Source organism: Anas acuta, chromosome 2 (assembly GCF_963932015.1).
Source record: "Anas acuta chromosome 2, bAnaAcu1.1, whole genome shotgun sequence".
In the NCBI taxonomy this organism is placed as follows: Eukaryota; Metazoa; Chordata; class Aves; order Anseriformes; family Anatidae; genus Anas; species Anas acuta.
In genome coordinates, this window is record NC_088980.1 from 45,487,321 (window position 1) to 45,512,792 (window position 25,472).

General features: G+C 41.9%; 1 protein-coding gene across 3 annotated transcripts in view; it reads left to right on the top strand.

Annotated features, from left to right (window-relative positions):
- The first annotated feature begins 586 nt into the window (after positions 1–586).
- The window catches only part of TMEM108 (transmembrane protein 108), a 145,840-nt gene continuing 120,954 nt past the window's right edge, over positions 587–25,472 (top strand). The window contains exons 1-2 of one of the 3 annotated variants that reach the window (XM_068674560.1): positions 587–851; positions 6,339–6,468. The gene's annotated coding sequence lies outside the window, so the exon portion shown is untranslated. Of the gene's footprint in view, positions 852–1,061; positions 1,462–2,382; positions 2,700–6,338; positions 6,469–25,472 lie in introns of those variants that run through there. The other 2 variants (XM_068674562.1, XM_068674561.1) reach the window with 2 other exon arrangements.

The window sequence follows — 25,472 nt, forward strand, 5'->3', positions numbered from 1 at the left end:
GGAAGGCTTTGGGGTGAGCTGTGGAGTGACCAGGCTGCCGAGGTGACCTTCCAGGTGTCCACTGCTAGGGCACACCCGGAATTTCCACCAAAGCACCAGAGGATGTGAAAAGTAAGACGGACTACACTGGAAGAAGACATCTGCAGCAGGTTAGCGTTTGCTGCTGATGACCATACAGCAACTGAAGACCCAGGGCAGGAAGGTGCTGCAGAAAGGCAGCGTGTCCCCACTACAACACTACAGGACCCCACAAACCAGCTGTGGCCATGGGTGCTGAGGCAAGGGGAGCGATGGCTTGGGGCTCCATGCCAACACCCTGGGCGACTCCTCACCGCCGAGATGCGCCCACCCCAAGACCCACCGGCCCCCCTCCGCCCCCCAACGCTGCCATGAGGGCACAACAGCCGATTTTAACCCCCCCGCTGCCCCGCTGGCGGCTGCCGCGGCCTCCTGTGGGCGCCTGGCAGCCCTGCGGCCATCGCCCCCCTCACGGCCGCGGCCCCCTCCCGCCATGCCCGGGAGCCCCGCCTAAGGCGGCGGGGCCGGGGGGGGCCGTGCCGGTGCCCGGGCCAGGCGAAGGAGGGGAAGGGGCTGGGGCTGTGCTCCCCCCCACTCTTATTTTTCCTCTCATTTTTTATTTTTTTTTTTCCCCTTTCCCTCCCTTTCCGCGTGAATACGCGGTTGGGGAGGCAGGCGAGCAGCACTCGCTCCGCCTGGGCGGGGAAGCCGCTCGGAGGAGGAGGAGGAGGAGGAGGTGGTGGTGTGGGGGGGGGGACATGAATATCTGCCGCTGCCTGCGACGCCTCGCAGCCTTTACAGGAGGCAGGACCCTGTGAAGCAGCAGCTACCCGGTGAGTACATGGCTGCTGAGGCACCCACCGGCTGCTCCTTGTCGCGGGCAGCCGTGGGGCTGGGGCTGGCAGCCCGCTCCTCACGGAGCCTCAGCCCTGCAGGGAAGACGGCGGCCCTTTTTTTTTTTTTTTTTTTTTTAGCAGCTCTGGGAGCATAGCCCTGAAGAAAGCCTGTTTGTAGCTCTGAAATAGGCAGGAGCTTTTATCTGGGCGGTTGGCAAGAGAGAGGCTTCGTGTGTTTCTTTTAAATTGTAGGAGGGGCTGTTTCAGGAAAATGTTTTAAGGCTTACGGTGAATAAAGGGGCGATAGGAGAAGTGAGGCAGCCCTGGGTTAAGCATCAAGGAGCGAGCTGACTTCTGCAGGAAGAAACGGGAAGGGAATTGGACTGTGCTGTGAATAAATGGCCGTGCTTTTTGCGGCAGAGCTCCGAGATGTTTGATCTGGCAGAGAAAAGCCACCGCTGCTAACTACACACAGCGCCCGGCGCTGCGGAGGGAGTGCGCCCTGTGGGGAAGGACACCGATCCCGGCAAATAGGACCGATATAGGACGATCCCTCCTTCTCCTATCGATAATTTCATGTCTAAAAACGACCTTTTCACTGCCTCAGGTGCTAAAGCAGCGGGGGGAACGCGCTTCTGATGAGCGGTTCGGTCATTTTACGGATGCTTGTTCTCGGGGTGGGCACGGGAGAAGAGTGGCTTTAAGGAAGGCAATTCAGAAAACACATCTTAAAAAGATGTAATTTCTCCTGGTGATCTGCAGCAGTACTTCTGGAAAGCAGGTGCAACTGTTCAAATCCGTATGAAGTTCCCACTCCTGCATATGCAGTGTGATTTCACCAGATCAAGCAGGAGCAGCTATCAGGGTGGTAACAGCAGTGCTACCTGTATCTGAAAGCAAGCCAGCAACTTTACTTAAATACTATATGAAGCAGAACCGAATCTGGGCATGCAAGCCTTTAGGTGTTGCTTACTTTACTGTTGTCCCAGTGTGACCTATTCTGATCTGCTTTCTGTAGCTGACTTAGCGTAGGTCCTAACCATAAGGTAACCTGTGCAGATGCAATGAAATAATTATGGTAAAACTTAATAGCAGCTGTTCTGATTGTGATGAATCATGCTAATCAGCTGTGTGAACAGCAGCTATTCCTTTCTGTGATTCTGTGATATATTTGTCATTTCTAAGGATCTGAAAACAGCAAAACAGCAGAAATACCTATAATCCTATTAAGAGTGATGGAATTTACTCGACCCTTTAAACTGATGTTTGCTAAATTAATGCCAGATATAGAATAGATTGAACTTTAGTCTTTCCACTGGAGAGATTAAAAAAAAGGAAGGCAATTACAAGTGTTACAATGGGAGAAAGGCAATCATGCAATTGTATATGAGATCTGCAGTTAGAATAGCATAATGCAGAATAAAATAAAACTCAAGCTTATTATTGAAAAAGGCCTTTTATTTCTGCTAATAAAACTGAGATGCCAATATTACGCTAAAACAGCTGCAATAATGTGCATACATTAAAGATGTTTTATGTATTGACACAGCCTGCCTTGAAAAGTTTGAAAACACTGGGCAATCTTTCCTCTCCTGGCAACAGGAGGCAATATTGCTAAGTGCCTGTGCTGTAGCGTCTGCTCTGGTGCTGCCTTCCCTTGGAGGTTTTGCCAGGGCTGAATTTTGCCGTAACAGATAAGCTGAATCAGCAGGCATCATGTTCTTCACAGGCTGCAGCTGCCCATGGCAAGAGTTCAGCTAAGCCAAATCCCTTGGTGGCATGCAACAGACCTTAGTTCCATCAACAAAACCCAACAAACTCATTTTCCAAGGTAGCTCACTGCAGGTAAACAGAGTCTTCTGTGAGGATAAACCTAGAACAGAATTTCTGACTGTGCTATAAATGGATTAATCAGTTACCAGGTAAATAGAGGCAATTAATGTATACATAAATTCTAGTGTAGATACTTGCAACTGATTTATTCTGGTCAGAATTTATGGATGTTTAAGAATTCTTTCACTTAATTGTTTCATGACATCCTTGTTTGTGGAATATATGTGCTACTATGTCTGGCCACACTAAATAATTAAATGAATTAATAAACAAGAATTTTATGAATAGTGTAGTGTTTGCCTTCAAAGCTCATCCTGTGATGGAGCACAATTCAAGACAATATGGTGCCTTTAACAGATCTCCGTTGAGTGATAAGGTGGGAATTTGACTGTAAAACAGAAGTTAGTGTGATTGGCACGAATTAAAGTGAACTGAAACCTATTTATTCATTCCCTGAATTATTTCATAGGAAATCATGAGACAACACAGTTAGTGTGGGCTGGCAATATATAATTCAGCTGGTGGCATATGCTTGCCACACTAAATATACAAAATAAATAAATAACTAAACCAGTTACGTTTTTTACTTAAAATTCACAAAAAGAAAGGTTCACGGCTGTGTCTCCTGACTGAAAACTAAGGTGTTCCTCACGCTTAATAGGTTAGGGGTGAGACCAGACTGTAATTTTGGACCCTGTTGTAAATGAAGCTCTTACAGTTGGAGTTTATGAAGTACTAGAATTTGGGATGTTGAGGTTAGAGGTGTTACCTATAGGTAATTGGTGACATAGCATTAGGGATATGATACTCCTCAATGGTGATGGGAAGCTGTGATTCACCACTTGCTTCTGGCTGACGGAGGAACTGGACTGTGCCATGCACTTAGCCACCTTTTTGGTATGATGTGATGCATCTCTGCCTGCTGGGTGTTCCTTGCTACTGGCAGGCTGTTTGTGTAATCCACAGTGGAAGCACTCGTGGCCTTTGGTTTGCTGATGGCATTGATGGAAAGAAGTGTTTGAGCTGGCACACTTACAGTTTTCCTCTGCAGAGCTCTCTTTAGCACTGAGTAAGGATCCAGTTTGTCTTTTATCGTGGGGGATGAGATTCTCCATGCTCTCATGACATCAGCATCAGAAGGCAGGTTTTGTCCAGTGTGCTGCGAAAGAGGAAAAGATTTGCTCAAATTGCTTTGGCAGTCTTTGGGAGCATGATATAAAGGAAGAGCCATAACATAATGTCACAAGTGGGCAATGTATTGAATGCTGCGTGCAGAAATACTGGGTCTGCTATGAGCAGCAGTGACCGCCAGAGCCTTTTCTCACAAGAGAAGCACAAGAGGAGTTGTGTCATCGTTAGAGTAAGGAACATCTCCAACATCCAGTTTGATTTTCACATTCCTTGTTTCACCAATCCAAAGTGACATTGATTTCAATCAGAAAGAATGCGTGAGTTTTATTCTGAGGTGGGTACACATACTTTTAGGGCACTCAAAATGCTTTCGTTTTCAACAGTGTTTGCATCAGCATAATTATTGCAGTTTTGGTATGACTTTAATTAAGGAGTTTGGCTGAGCAGCTCGTGTTGCAGCATTAAGCTCTGTCTACTAAGGGAGGCTTTACCAGGAGTGGCCTGCAAGTGAAGCATCACAGTGCTTCAGAGGAGCAGGTGGAGTCTTAGGACTAGTGAAATATATTAGTAGTGGAAGACATGGGAGAATTGGTGGTGAAAGAAGCCTTAAAGGATCACTGGCATTCAGATTGTAATCCAGAGATAGTCCTCTAAACAGGACTACGTTTAGGTGTCCTGTATGATGGTTCTGAAATGGAAGTTATGTGGTAAGATTGATTGTGGGATTTAATAATACATGCACACATTTGCATTTTTGCATATAATTCTTTCAAAACTGGAAATTCATAGCTATATTTGGAGTTCTGCTTATCTGAGAAATACTTGCAGCTTTGTCCCTGTTACCACTGGTCCAGATCAACATCCAGTGTAAACAGGTTAATCAAAATCAGTGGAGTGGTACCAGTGTGGCCTTCATGCACCTTGCCTGTTGACTTTCTACTTTCTGGAAGAAAAAACACGCTCGAGACACATAAAAAAGAGGGATTTTGCTTGATCAGTGGTGTTCCTACTCAGAGACTTTGGAAGGGTGATACATACTATCTATGTCAAGCTGCTAAAGCAATGTTTTTTAGCATGTTCTACAATAACCTCAGATTAGAGAGGTGCAGGTAGAATACTTGTGTACACAAAGCACACGGAAAAATGGAGATGTGCTTTTCCCATGGTAAGATTTTGAGGGGTAGATCTAACATCTGCAAGTAGAGCCAAGAGCAAGAGCACTTTTACGTATTGCTCATACTCCTCTGCTCAGTGATTTCTTTGTTGTTGTTTTTGTTGTTGTTGTACCTATGTAGATGAACAGTGTAACTGAAATCAGGACAGAAGCTAATCAAGATGCATGTTTCCTCTAACAGTTCCCTTCGCTTTGGTTTCTGAGTAAATAGCTTAAGGCACATCATGTAACAAGACACTTGAAGACACTCCAGGCATTTTGTTAGTTAACCTGGACATTACTTTGTGTAATGCCTATCATTATGTGGGACAAACACTGTAAAATAATAACATGGTATTATGTACAGAGGACTGAAAATAAAATAGATCCAAGGTTTGAATACAGATAATATTCTAGCATTCTGTATGTAATGGTAGACTAAGGAGATCTCCTATTAATTTCTCTGTTTTCATCAGTGCTTCAGCAGAGCCTGTGCATTATGAGGATAATTAATCTTACTGAGCAACCAAGAAAAAAAAATCTAGATGTCTTTTCACAAACTCTTTATCATGCCTGCTGCTGTTGGCTCATTCTTCTTTGTTCTCCAAATCTGTTCCTGCAGTCACATAATTGATATGTTTGCATACACTGAGTCGTTGTCCTATAGGAATTTGGCACATGACAACCAATTTATTTAAAAAAAAAAATTAATCAGTTATTTTAGTACTGTTGTGGCAGTGGCATGCCTTTAGAGTTCTATTTACCTGCATACAGGTAAAATTTATGTCCCTTTTCTTATTCTATTGTCTCCTCCTGGGAAGCCAAACTTGTCCACGGTTCCAGCACATGTGACTCCCTCATAGGTCCTGCCAGTGCCTAGGCAGAGAACCTGTTGCTTGGTTTTCAGAGCTCCTTTTGGCTTGGATGCCCAAATTTAAATACAAGCAGTGCAGCTTGAACGTGCGTTCAGGAAATCTCACTGAGTAGTTCTACCAAAAAAAAAAAAAAATCCCTCTGCTGCTGAAAAAATTTGAGCAGTGTTCAAAATCAATGTTTTGAAGGAGTTTTTTTCTTTTCTGTTATCTTAATATGGAAAATGTCACATATGGAAAATGAAAAATATCACATATGGAAAATGACTTTCTGAAGAGTCAGCAAAGGAATCCTACAGAATAATCTATTTCTTTATCCACCAAAAACAATCAGTGACATACTGAAACACTGTGGTCTGTAAGTCATTGCACTGAAAGCTCTAGAGAGCAATAAGAGCCACATGGCACAGTGCCATACGTATTAAAATTGAGTGCCTTGTAGAATGAAATGGATAAACATCTTGGAATAACATACCCGCTTTTGTAAATTTACAGGTTGCACCAGTTGGCAAATTAAAAATCAGAAAACAAGAAGCTCAAAGAGTCGCTGTTACCAGAAAGGTCAGAATCAATGGACTTTGTGGATATAGATATGTTTGAAGACATCAGCACTTCCCATTACAAGGTAAAGCACAAAAGTGTTTTTTTCTGCCAGCTTGTTTCTCTTCAGGTAACTCTTTTGTGGCATTGCACGAGGTGCCAACTGAGGTGGTCTCTGAAGCTTGTTCTGTCTAGAGGCTCACTGCTGATAACTGTGGTCTACAAGAAATGTATAACCGGACAATATTCAGACCAGAAAAGGCCTAGATTTTCAAAGTTAGTGACAAATGGGGTTTCTCAGAGCCTGTAAGATAACATATAAAGTATCTGCTCCGGTAGATCTACAGGTTGTATTTTTAGGATGTATCAATAGGAGCCCTTCCCTCGTTTCACCTTTTTTACATGTGGTATATCATCGGCTTCTGTGCTTGTTAATTGCCCGGTGATGTAGATTGAAGTATACTTGAAACCTGTGCTTCTTAGTGCTGCATCTTAATCGGGAGAAAATGTGTCTAAACTAAATGTTGTTAGAGACGCAAATTATGCCATTTTCTTTGTACAGTCTTCGTATTCTTTCACTTCTAGGATTGCTGTGTGATTTGTTTACAAGAACTGGTACATTTCTTCTATATATTCCAATAAAAATGTTAATGATGCATTGTTTTAAGCTGGTAGTAGTGGAGAACTTCATACATTTTCTTGTTATTTTTTGCCTGATGCCTGAAAATACTGCCACTTATTCTGACTGCTTCCTTTACTGAGTTACTTTCAGCAAATATGCATGCAAAACAGATTTTATAAAAAAAAATGAACTTGTAGAAAGATGTGAAACAAGCTAATATTTTAAAATAAAATTTCTCCTCATTTTGAAGTAGGTGTGGTTCTGCATGGCTGGGGGATGGTTGATTTGAGACTTCAGATTCCAACAATTCTGATCAATGCAGGATTGCTACAGAGCGAATACAAAACTGCAACACCAGCTCTGTGTTACTTAACAACTCAAATTAGGCAGCTGTGCGGTTGCAAAAACGGGGACAGTTACAACTGGTCTTAGCTGATGCCTGCTGTAATCCAGGGAGGACTTTCAGCAGAAGTCTGTGTGATACTCCATGCTCACCTGCTTGTGGTAGATAATGAAGGAACAATCTCTGCAGGGGATGCATTGCTGTTGCTTCTGCTTTGTACAGAAATACTGATCAGTGTTGTCTGTGTTTTTCACAAGCATGACATACAGTCTTCTCTTTGTTCTTTTGTGGAAGACCTAAGTTTTAAAGAGTTCCTCTTAAGATGGAGAAGGAAACAAGTTATGGCATGCCATCCTATGAAGTAGGAAATGCTCCCTTGTACACTGAAAGAACAGGAATGGAATGTGTGAAATATTTAGAAAATGCACAGATAAGCATCAGCAAATAAAACGTACAAGGAAAAAACACATTGAAACTCTTGAGTGCTTGGGACATTCCAGTAACTTTCCACAATTGTTGCTATGGAATGTACGTAGAAAGACCATAAAAATCGTCAAGAGCTGCTCTAGATGACAGACACTTCCCAGACACTTCTCTGAAGTTTCATTTCCCCTCCCATACGCTCAAGTGATGCCTGGTGTCCACGCATGGGTGCTCTGATGCAATCTGTATCACTACGTACCTACTATTGTTTGGTTCAACAGGTACAAATACTGCTCTGACCTGTACTTTCTCATTCTGTACACCTCTACACTTGCATTTAGTGAAATCCCCAGCTCTAGTGCCAATCCCTAATATAATGGGGGCTGAGAGGTTAGAGCAAAAGCTTTGATTCTGCATATGAAAAACGAGGATACCATTTTGTGTTCTCACCTTGCCTACTTTAATTTTGTGCCCTTCTGAATAGGAACTTCCAAGTCTGTGCTCTCTGGCACAGGAAGGAGCCCAGTGTTGGATAGGGTCTTTGGCTGTTGTGTGACAAGTAATCCTTCCAAATAGGATTTGCATTCCTGCAGCAGCCATTCTGGGAATGGAGAATGAATACATAGAGAGAAATTCAGCTTACACAGACATAGCTCAGGTTCAGTCATTCAGAACACAAGTCAATCACAGACGGAGTTGCACATGAATTGACTCCTTTCTGAGAAGATCTGGTACTAGGGGCTAAGAAAAATGTACAGGGTCAAAATGCCTGCACTGTCTTACTTAACTGGATTTATTGGCACATTTATTATGCACAGCAAAAATATTGTTACAGCCCCAGAGTTGCTTTGTTAGTTTTCGTTTCCAAAGGATGTCATCCCTGCAGTAGTTGTGGTGTGGAAAGTGAGCCAGAAACCCAGCTACTTCTGTGTACTGTCTGTGTCTTCAATTAAAACTTCATTGCTCTTCAGTGCTGTTTACTGTCTGCTTTAAAACAGCAGAGATAGCAGAGTTACCATAGTAAACTGTTTGGATCGTAGGCTGTGGGACAGAATAGATAGCTGGAGGTAATAATGTCATAAATGTAAGCTAGACCTTGAATTGCCAACCTTTCATATTGCCATTTATTTGTGGGCATTACTCTTTGTAGCCCTTTAGGTGTTTTTATCCTTTTTTTAATAAGAAATGTCTGAACCATAAAATAAAGCTGAGGAAGTAAAGGAATAGACTTCCTTCTAGTTTAGACTCAGCACAGGTATATCCATAATAGCAGAAGTTATGCACGTTTCAGTTAATTTGTTTCAGCAATCTAGGTTTTAAATGAAAGCCTTTCTGGAAAAGCACCTAAAAACTAATGGGAAATAGTATTAGAAGAGTTCAAAACTGAATAAAAATTTCCTTCAACTCATCAAAATGTTTTGTAGCTCTTGTTTTTCCTTCAGAACAGAAGGATGTTTGCTCTTCGTATTGAAGCTCTCTCATACCGACTTGAAACGTTTATTTTTGAATGTTGGGAGAGCTGAAACCAAACCAGGTTATTTAGCTAGGAGTTCACAGCTTAGTGAACTATTTCCTTATCGTTCAATAAATTGATGTTATTTATGACTTGGCCACATCTTTTTCCTTTCTGATGCACTGAATTTCATGTTCCTATTTTTCTTTTTTACCAGTAGTGCTGAGGAACCCCAGGCATTGTCGAGACATCAATAATACCAGGTCCCATGCCAGGCCTAGCATAAATGCAAATGCTCCTTTCTGCAAAGAGCATCCATCTAAGAGGCAGGAAAGATGGACCCTGGAGTATGAGACAGACTTTTTTCATTAGCACAGTAAGCAATGGCTTCAAGTACTTTGAGGCAGCCAATTCAGACTTGAAAAAACTTGAAGTGATTGTATTTTAAGGTGGTGGAGAATCAAAGTATTTCATCCCTCCAGCTAGAGAGGGATCCTGAAGTTGCCAGCAATGTTGCTGTCATACTCCCTGAGCAGTGTTTTGATTTGCGTAAGAGCAGTTTGATATAAATCGACTTGGAAATGGAAGCAGCTTCTTGTCAGGGGGGTGGAAGCTTTGCCTTTTGGAAGCGAGGGTGACACAGAGCTTGCTTGTCCTGCAGTATAATTTGTCCTGACATTTGCTGGCACAGTAAGTTCTTACTAACTGCAGTGACACTTGCCCTGCGTGACATAATTCAAAACACTTTTTAATAATATTTCTGCTTGAATTGAAAACAGCCAAACTGTCTTGTCTAATTTCAACCTGTTTGATCCCTCATCTCCAGTGGTAAATTCTGCTTTGCAGGGTTTCCTTGTGCTGCCTGAAGGAAAAAGATGAGATAGTGACTTGTAATCCAGGTGCTCTTTGCCATTGACGTAACACCATCATAAGATCAGGCTAGAAGTCATTGATCCTTCATCAACTAAATCCTGAAGGAGTTCACTTCAGGAGGTAACCCTCCCAAAGCAGAAGTGTTGATGTAGAAGTAACAATAAGGTGGTTTTGTACATGCCACCATTTATTGCTACTGACATTGGACACCAGTCACAAAACCTAGTATTTAAAAACCCATCAAAAGGAAAATGGCTTGGAGTGAGACCAGAGCCTTCACAATCAAAAAGACTGCTGTTTTCTTGTTTTGATGTTGGTCACTGAGAGGGGATTTTTAGAACTGTGTTTTTAATTTGTTTCTCCAAGGAGAGCCTGGTTTCTTCAGCAAAGAAGAATGCTTAAACACTTGTTGCCACTTAGGCATCTACTTAAGTAGTACATGATATGCTGCAGTTATTTTCCATCTAGTCTTCTGGAACTATAGCTGCTTTTGATAATGTTTTGTTCCTGCTGGTGCCACCAAATATGCAGAATTCACTCCACTTGGTGATTTGCCCTTCTTTGTTACTATTCCTAATAGTAAGCACTGATGCTTCTGTCAGGATGGGAGCACGCTGGTGTGTGTGATGGGGGTGAAAGTCTTATGGGTGCAGTTGAACACATTCAGTAAAGTGTGGTGAGGAATTCACCAGGACGCAGACGTAGCTTGAGAGTATGACCTCTTGTTTGATAGTTGGTATAAAAGTAAACTGGTATAGTCAGTAAAATCAGAATGGGAAATGCAGTATAAAGGTAGACGTGATATAATATTAGTCTAAGAGCGTCTGTAAGTACTAGCAAAAAGAAGGAAGCAGATACTTGAGTATACAGGATGCATAGCACTACCTCTTTTCTTGCCACGCACAGAAACAAAAGCTGGGGATGTCGGCTACTTTTAGCTATCCATTTATTTCTTCTCAAGCTCCTCACAACCCATAATGAGTCATGGGTTTGAGGACAACCTCATATCAACTGCGTGTGGTAGGGAAATACCCTTACCCCATTCCCCCATACAGGTGGTCACTGAGCTTAGCCCAGGACTGTGCAAAGCAGAGAAGGAAATTCTTCTTCTAAAACCCAGCACCAGGCTCGGCTGGTCGCTCAGGGTTCTTCTACCGCAGGGTTGGTTTTTCTGCACAGTGAATAGCCCATACCACCTCTATCCTCAGTTAGCTGAAGGATCAGTCCACTGAATTTTAACTGCCTTTCTAGGTCAGACTTAAAGTGTGAGAAGGTCACACTCTGCTTCAACTATTTGCTGTTCAGGAAGAGAACTGAAAATAGTAAATGGAGTACAGACAACTATAGAAATTCAGGAGACACTCAGTTTCTTACAAGAAATAGGCCAAAGTGAACTTTTAAACTCTGGTAGCCTGTAAAGGTGAGGTTGCAGCAGAGACAGCATCACTTCGTTGTTCTAGAGAGGTAAACAAAGATCCTCTTACTGCTGTGAAGTCAATATAGAAAATGTTACAGATATATAGCACATGGCTTGTGTATTTATTTCCGTATTTGTGCTGTTAGATTACTAAAAGTGGATTTTAAAAGTTCTACTTGCGATGTAACCTTTTCTCTGTTGCTGGTGTTTTCATACTTTTATTAATCCTTACGCATATGGGCTAATTGCTTAGATTGTTATATATATCATTTGTTTTTAGACAGTTTACATATTTTTTTAAACAAGTGTCTTCCTCCAGCATTTAGAATGGAAGCAGCAATGCTGAGAAGTTAAATAAATGCACTTGCCTAGGATGGCAGAGGCACATCATGCGAATTTTCACAAGTGAATCCTCTTTTGCACTTACTTTGGAGCTGCGTATAGCTGCAAAGAGGTAGCAGAGTGCTGCATCAAAGTGTTTAAAAAGTGGGGAAAGATTTTGACTTCTTAATGTTCTGTAAAAGCTTGTGTTTACGCATTTCAGTCTGGGATCTGAGTTGAAATTGTTGGCATCTTTCTAAACGTGTATTAAAAGACATGGGAAAATGGCATGCATGGTAAACTATATCAGAAGAAGGAATTTGGTTTCTTTTTACTTTGCTAGAATGTGAAGCAAAGATGGTGTGTGTATGGCCTTACCCACTAGATCCGATTTTTTAAAATTATTTTTATTTTTCATTATTTTTCTGTGAATTTAGCTAAATCACCCAACTTATCAATCTTATTTATCTTCTGTTAAATGGAGTAATAGCACTAGCTTTTTTTCATTTAGGGAAAGGAATAAGGAGAAAATGTGTGTACAGTTGTTGAAGATCCAGGTTGTTAAAATGCAAACTATTGTTCTTGTAAGGCTTTGGTCTAGTATGAACAATATAATCAGCTGAAAACTTTGTCTGGGTATCCTGGTGAACTACCAAACAAGTATTTAATGCGCTACGTCTTATACTGAGGTTGTCTTTTCATTACATCATTGTCTTAATTCTTGCTTTCTTTGATAACTATTCAAGCACAAGGTATAACAAGGTTATCTGGTGCTTTTCTGAAAGTTATAGGCTTATTTAACCCAGAGCTTTTCTGAATGTTCTGAAGAGTTGCACTGCTTCATTTAGCAGCATCCAGTGCTGGCTTTCCCTGCTAAGCTTAGTCAAATTTTGTACGTAGAATATATTGTCTATAAACTTCAGATGGTTCAGCTACTGTCTTTTATGCTGCATGTTGATGTTTTGTTGTTGTCTTTTGGTTTTGTTTGTTTGTTTTTACTCTTTCAACCCATTTTCCAGAAGAGATTTTCATTGGTGCATGTAAAAGCTTATTTTCAGAGCTTTTATCTGAACTTAAGGATATTTTATGCATGGCATCAAGCTTTATTAATTTGCAAGTGCTGCTTCCTCATTTTGGATGCGATCTTCATCTCCTGGAGTAGAATCTCTCTTAAGGTGCTCTTAGGTACTGCAATTCTCCCCCACTGTCTGCTTCATTTCCTGAGGCTGCCACACAACCTAAGAGCTTTCAGAATGGAGGCTGTCAGGTACCAATTAGCTGGAGCCACCACACTGCTCTCATTTTGGTCTATCATAGGTGGTCTGTTACTGTATTCTTCAGCTTCCAGTTTCTCAGCAGGTAACTTGCCTTTTCCTTCATCTTTCAAAATCCATATGTTTGTCTTGCCTTGATTTTCCCCTTTTTGGGAATTTGATGTCTTTCCTCCTCCCCTCAGGCTGTTGAAATTCTTCCTTCATCTTATTGCACCTTTCCAGGTTAATTTTAGCTGCCTGCTTACCGGCGATCAATCTGCTTTTATCCAGCTTTACACTAAGTGGGATCTTCTGTGTGCTTCTCTCTCCTGGGACCTTGTCATCCCTTGAACTTTTGCTCTGTAGAGAAGTGGAACTATTCTGCTTCTCGGTAACAGACACAAAAATCAAACTTGTTTTCATGTTGGCAATTAGTATTTTGCTTTATCTAATTTCAGATCAAATAGATTCACAAGGATTCTCTTAACCTGTAAGGAAATTATGCACGCGTTCCTGTTCTCTTGTCCTGACTCATTAGACAAGCATGTGCAGCTTCACTTCTGTGTGGATATCTGAAAATGCTGCTCTGTGCTCTACACACACACAAGCTTGCAGTGGCTTTCTCCTGGATATCCCTTAAGAGTGTCTAGCCTGTTGCATGCAGCCTCCTTCCTAATTTAACATTATTTCACTCATGATCAAGTTGCAGGCCACCTGACTTCCAGGCCTGAAGGAGTGAAGGGAATTTGGAGCTCGTTAAAGAAATTTTGGCAAGAAGTGGAGGTTACCAGCAGGCCTCCTTAGAATTAGGTTTTGATAGGTCTGCTGGTGGTGACTTTTATTTTATTTTTCTCAAAAGAAAAGGCAATTTTGTAGAAATCAGCAACTCATTATAGTGCAAAACCACTGCAGGGCTACGTCTGGTAGCACAGCCCATGCGGTTTGGGTCTGAGGCAGGAGCTTGTGAGAGAGAGAGATGGGAGAAGGGGAAGATAATTTTCAGTTTCTGCACAAGTAGCATAAGCTCTTTGTTTAATATCTTGAAATCTGACACGGATGACTATCCATTGGGGATATTCAAAGACTGTAATTAAAAAGTTTTTTATGTAAGGAGAGGGTAAGCCATTGAAGCATTGCAGGAAGAGTAGCGATGGAACACTTTCACTGGTATTTTTCAGTGCTTTTATCTCCGGTTTAACCTCCAATCCTACTCAATCACCTTCATTTTCCCCTTCTCATATAAAATGTTTCAGTGCGTTCTGACAAATACTCAAATCCATTGCAAAGAGAGGATCATTTGCTATTTTTCCCTCAAACTACCAGTAACGGTTAGCACTCTGCAGCTGCAACACACTACCTTGCAGTGATGCAGCAAACGAGCCTGAGGCACTCCAGGTACTTTGTGCTAATGAAACTTCATCACACCCATCCGAGGCAGCGTCTTATGTGTGGTAGGTAGTGCTCTGTGAAGAGCTGTACTGTAATTAGTGCAGCTACTTATGATTGGAAGTACGATGTGGGTAATATATTGGAAGCTAGCCCTATCACATATCCTACTCCCAAGGTCTTAACACTGTGACAACAGGAGTGCCAGAAATAGAAATCAGGATTCTCGGCTCCAGGGAGAGTGTGATTTCATCGCTGGGCAGTGTTTCCTCTCTGAGGAGCTTTTGCCTGTCTACCTTAACCCACCTTTTCACCTTTTTTTTTTTTTTCTCTTCCCCTTACCTTTGTTGCAGAGAAGCAGTCTCTCACTAAATTAGTTATTAAACAAAAGGTAATTGCAATCAAATCTCTTCAGCGAGGGCTTGGTGTTGGTGATCATGATTTTTGTTTGTTTGTTTGTTTAAATTAGGTATCCTAGGAATGATACTGAACTGTTTCTTGCCATGGAGCCAGTAGTGAATAAAAAATGACAGTATTTAGGCACCTTTTTTAACAGAATGCCATCACCGTGGTGCAAGGCAAGTTGTTATTTGGCTGGAAATTTTCAACAAAAACACAGACACCGTTTTTTCTCTCTCCTATCCCTCTTTTATGACCCCCCCCTAAATGCATAGATATTAAAAGCTAAGATTCTTATTCTTCAGAAATAACGCACAACTCCAGTCTAATATTTGTGGGACCATCATGTTAGGTCTCATGCAGGCTCTTTGTTGTTGTTGTTTTGCTACGGCGTTATAAATTCAGCAAAGTTCATGAAATGCGATCACCAGAGGACAGCTCAAGCTGATCTGTTATCACTAGAGCTTACTGTCCGTGGCTGACAGCTGAGCAATCATGTAAATAGGTAAAGGTCAGGATTAATCCACCCCTTCACATTCTGACACTGCAGACCCTTTCCAAGTACAGTAATGAGCTGTGTTATAATGAGAAAAGTAGCTAATGAAAGCTTAGTTTAATGTGGCTGTGATGCCTTTCATACCTCAAAAGGTGTTGCCCAATTTCTGTTATCAAATAGCTTGATACTCACTGCTTTGTTGCAACCCTTACATCTCTTTGCACAGATCTCCACTTGTTTCTGGGACAAGTCCTTTGGCTGAATTTATTTCCACTGTTTGCTTCTGCATTTTGAACTTGAATCTTTTTTTCAGTCACTTCAGGGGAATTTCTAGAGGCACCTTCTCTCATTTATTCGTCTTTTTCTGCAGGGCAAGTAAACCAGTCCTTACTTAGTACAAGGCCATCTTGAGTAATTTATGCCTATATCTTGATGGCAGAAAAGAGACTACATCACAAACATTTTTGCAAAGCATGCAGGGCCACTCCATGAAATTCACAATCATCTTTTCATTGACTTAATGGTGGAAACTGTGTTTGGTGTTCTTATGCAGTTATTTTCAATTATTTGGACGGGGCTGATCACATCAGCGGGACAAAGATCTGATAGCAAGAAAGAACAGTTAATTAGAAACCTCGTGGTCCTGCAGTGACCCTAGAGACCACCTAGGTAAGCAGGACTTTTGTTAGAAATAATGTCAGTTCTCAGCTTCAAAACAGTGATACCTGAAAGTACGAATAAAATTGTTAAAAAATGGGATCTGCCCCAGGTGTTGTTCATTGAGGTAAAGCAGTTTTCTTGTTTCTCTTCTGGTTCTATTTGAATACATGTGGTTCAGATTCTCTCTCCTTATTTACTCATGACCTGATGTGAGAGGTTTGGGCCTTGTGCTATTAGTGATCGTAGTTTTAATTACAATTTTTGGTGCAGCTTTCCTAGTTGTAATTCTTCGCTGAGGGATTATGGTATTCGTCTGTTAGTTTCTGTACTACATGTTGTTCAGCACGTTTGAAAATTGTATTTTGCCCAAACGTGGACATTCTACTGTCCTTTTGCAGTACAAGAATGGGTTTGTGTTACCATACTTCTATGTTCTTCTGAAGAATACCAGCCCTTGATTCCCATGTCACTTCATTCATGTAAAAGGCTGGTATATTATGATCTACTTCAGTTATAGATCAGAAAAAAAAAAAAAAAAAGAGCACTCTAGGACCTTTAGGGATAAATAGTGAGTGTTAGTTACTCCTCTCCACAGCTTTTTTCTCTACTTTGTCTTCATAGGGAGGAAGAATTCAACTATTAATATTTTTATTCTCTTTCATTCAGTGAAAAATATCATTCATATGTAATAGCTATCTGCAGAGCTTCTGAAAAGTCTAGTAAGAAAACAAATTACCTTAAAACTTGTAGGCAACTTTCTGATATTCTTGTTTCAGGACCGTGTTATTTCACAGCTATATACTAAAGCCTGTGTCCTCTCAGATATTCTTCCACAGTTATTACGTTAGGTGAGTTTGGGCCAACTTACTATCTGGTGTGAACAGCAGTATCAGAACCTGGTCTTAAGTCAGTTTATCTGTTCTGATCTATTAAATGAAATACCAGTCGTTTCAGGTCTTCTCTTTTTAATTAATAATTACGATGTATTCATACTGTCTTTCAGTTCACATAATTCAACAGCAGATGATGAAAAAGATCATAGATAACTTGATTTATTGCAGTACTGAAGCAGGATTGTTCCTGGTGTCATACTTTCCATTGCTTTGCCCAGTAGACTTCTAGGTGACTCAAAAGACAGATTGCCCATAATTGCCTCCTCCTCTCCAGGTATGGCTCAGATCCTTAGATGAGTTTCAATAAGAGGCTTGTCCTTTGTTTCAGTAAGCAGTTCATCAATGTAGGATGACTTGCTGGGTAGAGTGAGATGAATCTATGTATTGCAATAAAGGAGCAGTTCATAAACCTTTATGGCTGGATGGTGCAACTGGGAGAGAAGACGTGACCCCTTGACTTAAAAGGGTCAGAAAAGGCAGAGCTGTTTCTCCTTGAGCAGCAGCCATGTGACAACGCAACCTGTGTCTTCCTGCAGGAGAGCAAAACCAGCTGAGGGTAAGTGAATGCTGTGGGTTGTTTAAAAACTAGCAGAGCTTTACTTATGAGAGGAAAGGTACACTGAAGGCTGGAGGACTTCTGCCTGAAGTCACCAAGACCTTACTCAAACTCTCATTGCTTATCCCCTTTATAGCTATATACAGTCTTTTTAGGTGGTTTATTTAAGTGATTGTTTTTAGGGCATGGCAGTAAATTCCAACCTCCAGTGATAAATTTGGTGGTGAGTAGATTGTCTGGCAGAAGCTGTGGCTTCAGGCCCTTGTTAGGGAAGTGGCAGTGCTCCAAAACCACAATTACCAAATTCCATGTATTGTAGAGAGGCAGGTTAACTAAGAGATAATCTCTAGTATGAGTCCTTCCCTTTTTTAATAACTCATAATGATATGGACAAATTGCCAGTCCAGCCTTGTCATGTAAAGACTTCTTAATCCAGGTAAAACCTCTCCTCTCTTCGTTCCTGCAGTCCACCAAACTTCATTTTTTAACTGACCTTTAATTGTGTAGGATTTATCCAGCTTATTTTTATTGTTTACTTTATTTTTCCCCAGATTATTCTCATAATCTCTTCCAAGCATAATTGCCAGTGTAAAAGGGCTTCAAATGAGCTACTTCCAAGCAGAAAGTCTTTCCACTCTCTTACTTAACAGAGCAAAACATATGAAAGAATTGTAGAATTTGAGCTACTGTAAGCCACTGTCGCTTATATGAGCTAGCACAAGTGATTGCTGAAGTATGTTAAATCCAGGGTTTACCCCCATTTGATTAGTAGATCCACCCACTGAGCTTTATTCTTCCTGTCCCTGTGGAAATTAGGTTTCCTTCTCAATTTTGATCAGGTAATTATATCTGTAGGATTTAAAAAAAAAAAAAAAGTGTGTGGGGGAGAAGGATAGGAGGAGATGGTCTGTGCTTTATTTTGAAAAGAGATGCTAAGTACTCAATTCTATTTCAGAGAATCACAGAATGGTTTGGGTTGGAAGGGACCCAAACCATTCTTTATGAAGTCTTTATGAAGGTTATGTGTGCTACCTAATTTAAAAGGGGTCCTGGTGTTTGTAAAATGCTTTGACAATGTTGAATGAAAAGGGTTGTATGTAGATGGAAACACAGATATGCAGAAATACAGATGTGCACCTCAGCCCAGTGCAGTTCTGGAGCTCAGAACTGTTTCCAGCATAGAAGGACCAAAAGAAACGTCCTGGGAGCTGCTAAGTAATTCCACAAGGATTTTTGGACACTTACTACAAGTTGCTTTGGCTTTGCAGTAAGTATAGGGTGATACTCAGCTTAATGCATAAAAGGTCTGGAGGGGAGAGGGAGAAGTGTGGGGAGGAAGGGTCTTTTGTTTATTATTACTATTTTTTAATTCCTTCTGTGCTTCTTCCCCTGTCATTAGAGCTGAAATTCATTCTTTCCCTCTTCTAGAGCCCCAGCTGTTTACTCTGTGTTAAGTAACTGACATTTTAATATGAAAGATATACAATAGCCAAGGATTATGTTATGAAGGGAAAATAAAAAGCTTCTTCATCCATGCTCTTCCTTGAAGACAGGATGCTGGTAGATGGATGGCTTCAGGATGGCACATTTTAGATTATTACAGTAGCTCTTCTCTGACCACTCACTTCTCCTACTGCTCATCAATTCCATTTGCAATAAACCATTTAATGACTGTCCTGAAAACAATTCAGGTTATAGTGGTTTTCCAAAGCTAACACTAACCTGTTCTTCCACAGCATCATAGTGTACTTTCCCCTTGCTTTGTACCTGCTGTGTATTTTTTTTATTTCTTTAATTTTTCCTCCCTTTATTCCTTAATTTCACCTGTCCTCCTAACAGTAGTGCTCAGATGGAGTAGAAAGCATGTGGAGAAATAGCTCCCGTAATACATGGCCAGAGTCATCGTGGGCTCTGAGGCCAGCAGGCTGTGTGCAGCCCATCCCTGCTCAGTTAAAATTTGTCAGCTTCCAGAATAAGACAGCTCCACACAAACTCCTTACCGGGGGTGGGCTCTGCTTATTGCTGACTCCTGAGCTGTGCCTGAGAATGGTCGAAACCAGGCCAGTGGCCATTTGAATAATTCAACAGAGCTTGATTGATTTCCAGCACCCATGTAAAGGTGTTCCTTTACAACGGGTACCTTACAGACGTGACCCTGGGCGCAACCAGTTGGCCTCTTCTGCCAAGTATGGAAAGGGAAAGGGTTGGGAAGCTGCTTTTACAACAATAACAGCAGGTCAGGCATGGGCAGTGAGGATGCATGAGACCCAGTGATCCTGGCAGTGCCCCTACGGGGTTTTGGGGTGGCTTTATTTAATTACCCCATTACCAGGAACGGAAAGAATGATTTGAATGAGTTTTGCTTTTGAATTTCCGCAGTTTATTTGAGCCTGAGGAATGTAGCTGGCAAAGCGAGCAGGGGCAGATTGCTGCCTACAATTTTTCAGACCTCTCTGTGAAAGGATAACAAGATATTTGGGATTTTATTCCATGAGGACCAGTCATAAAACAATGCGTAATGGAGGCACTTTCTGATGACTGCACGAGGAGTTGCACTTGGCAACGCCGTGATATGAATGCGATCCTAATTCCTGTTTGCACGAGTGCTGTAAGCAAACTCAGACCGTGGTTTGTTTCTAACTAATTAAAGTGTTATTTAGGAATATAAGTAATCTGTACAGCAGAATGGTTATTTATTTATTTTAAATCACAGAGAAAGGCGTTTTATACTAAGTTCTGCTGCCTCTGTAGTGCAATTTGTTACTCAAAAACTGATCTGGGGTTGCTCCTCTCCGAATCCAAGCATCTGTGACGTTAATGTTACTGCGTTTTATAATTGGTACTTGATAGTTTAAGTGGATAATCAGCTAAGACATAAATGCAGCTTACCAGGAAACAATTGAGAATTTAGGATAATAAGGCTGATTAGACGCCGTTACGCCAGTCTCATGCTAAGATAATTCTGCCGAGCTGAAGTAGAACAAATAACACTGGGAGATACGCAGTGGTCAGGCCAACCCCCTTTGCCTGTGCTTCTTTGCTCTACCTTTTGAGTAGACGTGGCTCCAATGATAAGCTGCTGGTAGTAAGACAGACGAAGTGATCCCCAAGTCTGCGATTTGAGGCGTTCCTTCCTTGCGATCCTTCATAAAGAAGTCTGAAAACAAGCTCAAAACACCCTGTGGCACTCATTTAAATATTTCCCTGCTGTTATCTAGCCTTAATACTTTAAATTAAAACACAAAAGGAGAGTCATGTCCAGCCTTACACAAACTTAGGAGCTTTTAGCATCCACTGGGGACACTTGTTTGCTGCTAAGGCAGGTGTTAATGTGTGGCAGAGGGAATTTTGTGCATCCTTCTAGCAGCCAGGCACAAGAGTGCCCGCGCACAGCTTGTTCGGGCTCTTAATTCATGGCCCAAGCGGTAGAACCACGTGCTCTGTACCAGAGCTGTTTGGGGAGAAGGTGAACAAACACAGCTTTAAATTACCTTCATGACTCCCAGGCACAGGGCTTTGTGAGGACCAATTTAGTCCATGGCACGGAATATCGCAGCCTTATTGCCAGGGTATTGAGGAGGGGTGACAGAGCCTGCTGTGTCAGATGTTGCTGGATATAGTTTCTCACAGTGTTATTTGTAGCACGGGAAGGAAACCACTCGTTCCCATGTCCCTCGTTCTGGCCCTATTTCTCATCTACAGTGCTCTGGAGGTGCAAAGCAAGTGGAGAGAGTCCACTGATGAAAATATTCCTCTTTTTTTTTTTCTTTTTATTCCCTCTCTTTCTGGTGTGTGCAATGCTTCCTGCTACTGGGAAGTACTTTTACTAAGCAGATTGACCCGACAGCATCTTGTGTTGTTTCGGGATTCATGTAACTGAACCCTTTGGATCCCTTTATCAGATTCCTCCCTGCTTGTGAGGCTCAGGAAGCCCACAGAGCAGTAAATCCTCTCTCCAAAAGCACGGGCTAATCCCTGCAGTGCCCGTCTCTTTTTGGTGTGCCCCAGTGTCGTTGTTTGACATGCCCTGGACAACTTCAATGTCACGGGGGCAGCAGCTGGAGCTGTATGTTCGGTGGCCACGTGGTGGCTGGGTAAGGTACGGTAGACATATGCTGTGCATTTCGGGGCTGTTTAAAGGATTAATTTGCATGGGCCGTGCAGCTGAAGCACTGCTAAAGCACAACAAGCTGTTCATTTTATTTTTCCTCCCAAAAAAGTCACTGGACGTGAAAGAATATCATAAAGCAGCCTCCATGCCTGGATAGAAGGGAAAGAGTGAATTTGTTTCTCCGTGGAGGAATGCAGGCAGAACTCGGCTGCTCTACACCCCGCTTGGCAGAAGCCAGCTGGCTGGGCTGTCGGGTTTGTAGCTCTGGATTAGCCACAGCACGGGTTTCTCTTAGCCAGCAAAGACATCAGAGGGGACTGGGAAGGCAGGAGGCTTTCCAGGGCTTATTGAAGTAAGGAGGTGAAACGTTACAGTTTAGGGAGCAGGCTACCAGTGGAGTGAATGCTTTCTAAAGTAACGTTGCCAAATTTCTGCTTTATCTGCTATTTATATATATTGAGCTATTCTTACGTAAATTTGAGACTTTCTTTTCCATGATGGCCCTTTTTTCCCCCTGTGTATTATGAAGGTCATTTCTCCATGTATCCTCTTTTGTCCAAGGATAGGATGCTTCACCTTTTCCTTTCTGTGAACTCAATAGGTGCAGTTTGTGACTTAAGATTTTGTTGTTGTTTCATCTGCAGAAGTATGGCAAAGGTTCTGAAAACCAAATGTTCAAGAGGAACTGGCTCCCATTTCAGTTTTTGCTTTGATGCCAAAGTAATTTCTGTGAAGGGCTAGCTCTGGGCTATTTTTAGAATTTTGTCGCTGAGAAAATGGTCGAACTGATTTCATCAGCGCCTGGTAAAACGGGTATCTTCCTTGACCCATGGAAAAAGAGACTTCACATCCGTCGCCTGCTTCCTAATAACACAAGACCATATCCATCAAGGTTAGGAGATTCTCAGAAATTTCCTGGTAAATGCCATCTCGGCTGGTCCCTGCACTGCAGCTGTGGCTGTGGGTCTGCGTGGCTCTGAGTCAGAAAGGCTGAGATATTGATTTCTGCCCATTTTTCTTGGATACCACTTAGATATCTACCTAACCTCCTATAACGCTGCCATTGCCTCTTGGACTGTACACTGAATTTCTAATAGACGAGTTTTTCTTTTTTCCCTGAATCTCTATGTAATATTTATTTTATTTGTTTATGCATTTATGCGTTCATTTATCACGCATCCAGCAAGATCAATCTGTCTGAAGAGCAGCTGAAAGCAGAGTGTAATCCAGCAATGTCCTCACACAGCGTTTTCCAAGGGGAAATGGAAAATCCCACTATGACAGTCGTAGCCCAGCTGCACAATTTAAACCCTACTGCGGCTCTGAATGACTCCATTGTAAAATTTAAATAATGAAGTAGAGCTAAAATGTTTTTATTGCAACCGAACAAATAGGCACACATTGAACATGGCCCTGCCACCATTAAGTGACATAAAACACTGGGAAATGTCATATTTCACGGTGCAGTTAAAAACCCACCAGCCCTATCTCAGCATGACTGTCACTTTTATATTGTTACAGTGTTTTATATGGCTATGGTTTTTATTGATGACCCTTACTACTCATGTGAAATGTGTTTTCTTCCAGCAACTGTATTACTGAGCTGACATCACCCCCCTTTCCCACCCTTTTCCTTCTCCACATCCAAAGCAACTTTTCAGAGTAAATCAATGTAGGCATTAATACTTCAGATATTAATATTAAAAAATCACTAGTAGGTTAAAATTAAGAGATGAAATTATAACATTTCCTGTAGCTCCCCTCGGACAAGAGTGCCTGACACGGAACATTATGGGAAGGAAATGAGGAATCCCAATGCTTTACGTAGCAAGAAAAATGTGTTTCTAGGCAAATTGAATGTGATGAATTTTGGTAAGTTTGCTTCATGGAGAAGGTCTTGTGCAGTTGGTCTGGGCACCTACAGTTGTCATTTGCATTTCAGGTATCAGCTGCTGCTTTTTGACCTGGTCTGTTCAAACATAAGTGAGTTTCTATTTTTTTTCTTTTTTTTTTTTTTTCTTTTCTCATGTTCACACAACTTTTCAAGTAGTAAAAAGAAGATAGAAGAGGAAAACTTGGACATAGTGTTGCCCTAATGGGGTTGTCTGTTGTGATAGGCTTTGGCTTTCAAAGCAGTGCTGGTGATCGGCAGTTCATAAATGCAACATATTCTCCCTTGCTGACTTCTGTGCAAGTTGGGGGGGGCTCGCTTGGAAAGCCGATGATAAGCAGGTGGAAAGTAGAACTGCAGAGGGTCTCACCTGTTCTGCCTGAGGAAAAACAAGTTGCTTACTGACCTCCTCTTGCTTTAATGATCTCTCTGTTCCTCCTCTTATTCCAGGAAGCTCTGCTTGCTCACTGGTGAGCATGATCCTGCACACTCGGATGGTAAAGCCCTGTTTATTTACCACCTCAGCAGCTGCAGTGTTGGAGCGCAGCCTCTGAGGATGAGAAGAGCGCATGATGGACACTAATTGGAAGGTTTAGACAACTGAGCAATACCTGCCTTGAATTATAACCTTGTGCTGTGCTCTGCACAAGATTTGTAAGATCAAGGCAGAGAACCTCGCTGAGAGCTAGGAGAGAGTTGCAGAGACTGCAAACCTTCTTTTGGCAGGCGTTGCAATGCCTCATTGCCTGCCAGGGCTGAGTGGTAGAAGCGCCTCTCAACTGCAGCTACCTGATGAGGAGGAAAAGGTTTTGACATGCTGCTGGGGAATTCTTAGCTGTAGGGTGTTAGTATTGCATGTCCTGCAAATCCTCGTGGATGTAAGAAAGAGCTAAGCCTAAAGGCCTGAACAAGCTGATTTTTCATGCATGGAGTTGTGCAGAGACTGCTCTATGGAGAGAAATTTTTAGGTAGGTGTGAAGTTTGCAAGCTGCATTATGTAGATTGATGGGCAACGTGAAAACACCAAATACCAGAAGTGCAAAGATCTTGGTCACTTTTGGTTGTTTCTTCGGTAGACACTGGTTTGGAGACGAGATCCTGTGTTTCCTGTGTCTGCTTGAAAGGAGCCGTTGGCCCTGCCCTCCTTTTTCTTTGTGGGCATACAGCAGGCAGTGGCAAAACAAATTTGTACTGTTATCCTGTGCCAAAAATCTGTTCAATGTTTTCCTAATGCAGCGAGAGTGATTCTAGGCATGTGTTTCTTCTCTCTAGCCTTCTTGCAAGTCATCTTCAGGCCTTAAAGAGAACGCTGTTCAGGGTCCTGCTTGGCCATCTCTGTGATACTGCTGCCTTCGAAATGTGTTGCTTTCTGTGTCTAAAAACAGTGAAGATCCTAGTCTTGGCCATTCATAAAGGTCTATTCAGTCCAGATATACACTCCGTAGGTAAAGCACCAAGGGTAGAAGGAAGAAAAGATTCCTTGGCTTCTTGCTCCTTGGGCACACGAGCCCAAAGCAACCAGCTCCCAAGAGAGGGCAATGGCTGTGGGGCCCTCTGGATGTGGAGTGCCTTGCAGATAGATCTTCAAAGGCAAAGTACAAAGCACATACATGCAAACCAGGCATTTTGTGATATACCTGATATACTTCTACACTCAGTTTTGATGGGAGAGATGTTCAAGATGCCTGGAGAACAGGGCTGATGTTACTTGCATGCCGTGCTTTTTGCATCGGCACAGCCAGTGTCGGTTGCCTCTATAGACAGAATTTTAGCATGGGGTAGATGTTCCCTAACAACACGATTTTGGGAATATACATGCTCATCTCATAGCCTATAGGTAAATTTGTGTGGTTATTATTTATAATAATATACACATTACAGGTTTTCTAGTCCAGGTATCTGAAATGTAGGTATCATTTTTGCGGAAGCGCCAGGGTTAGAGGCTAGCCTGTACAACAAACAGCCCTTCCTTGCTACGTGTGTCTCATCTCG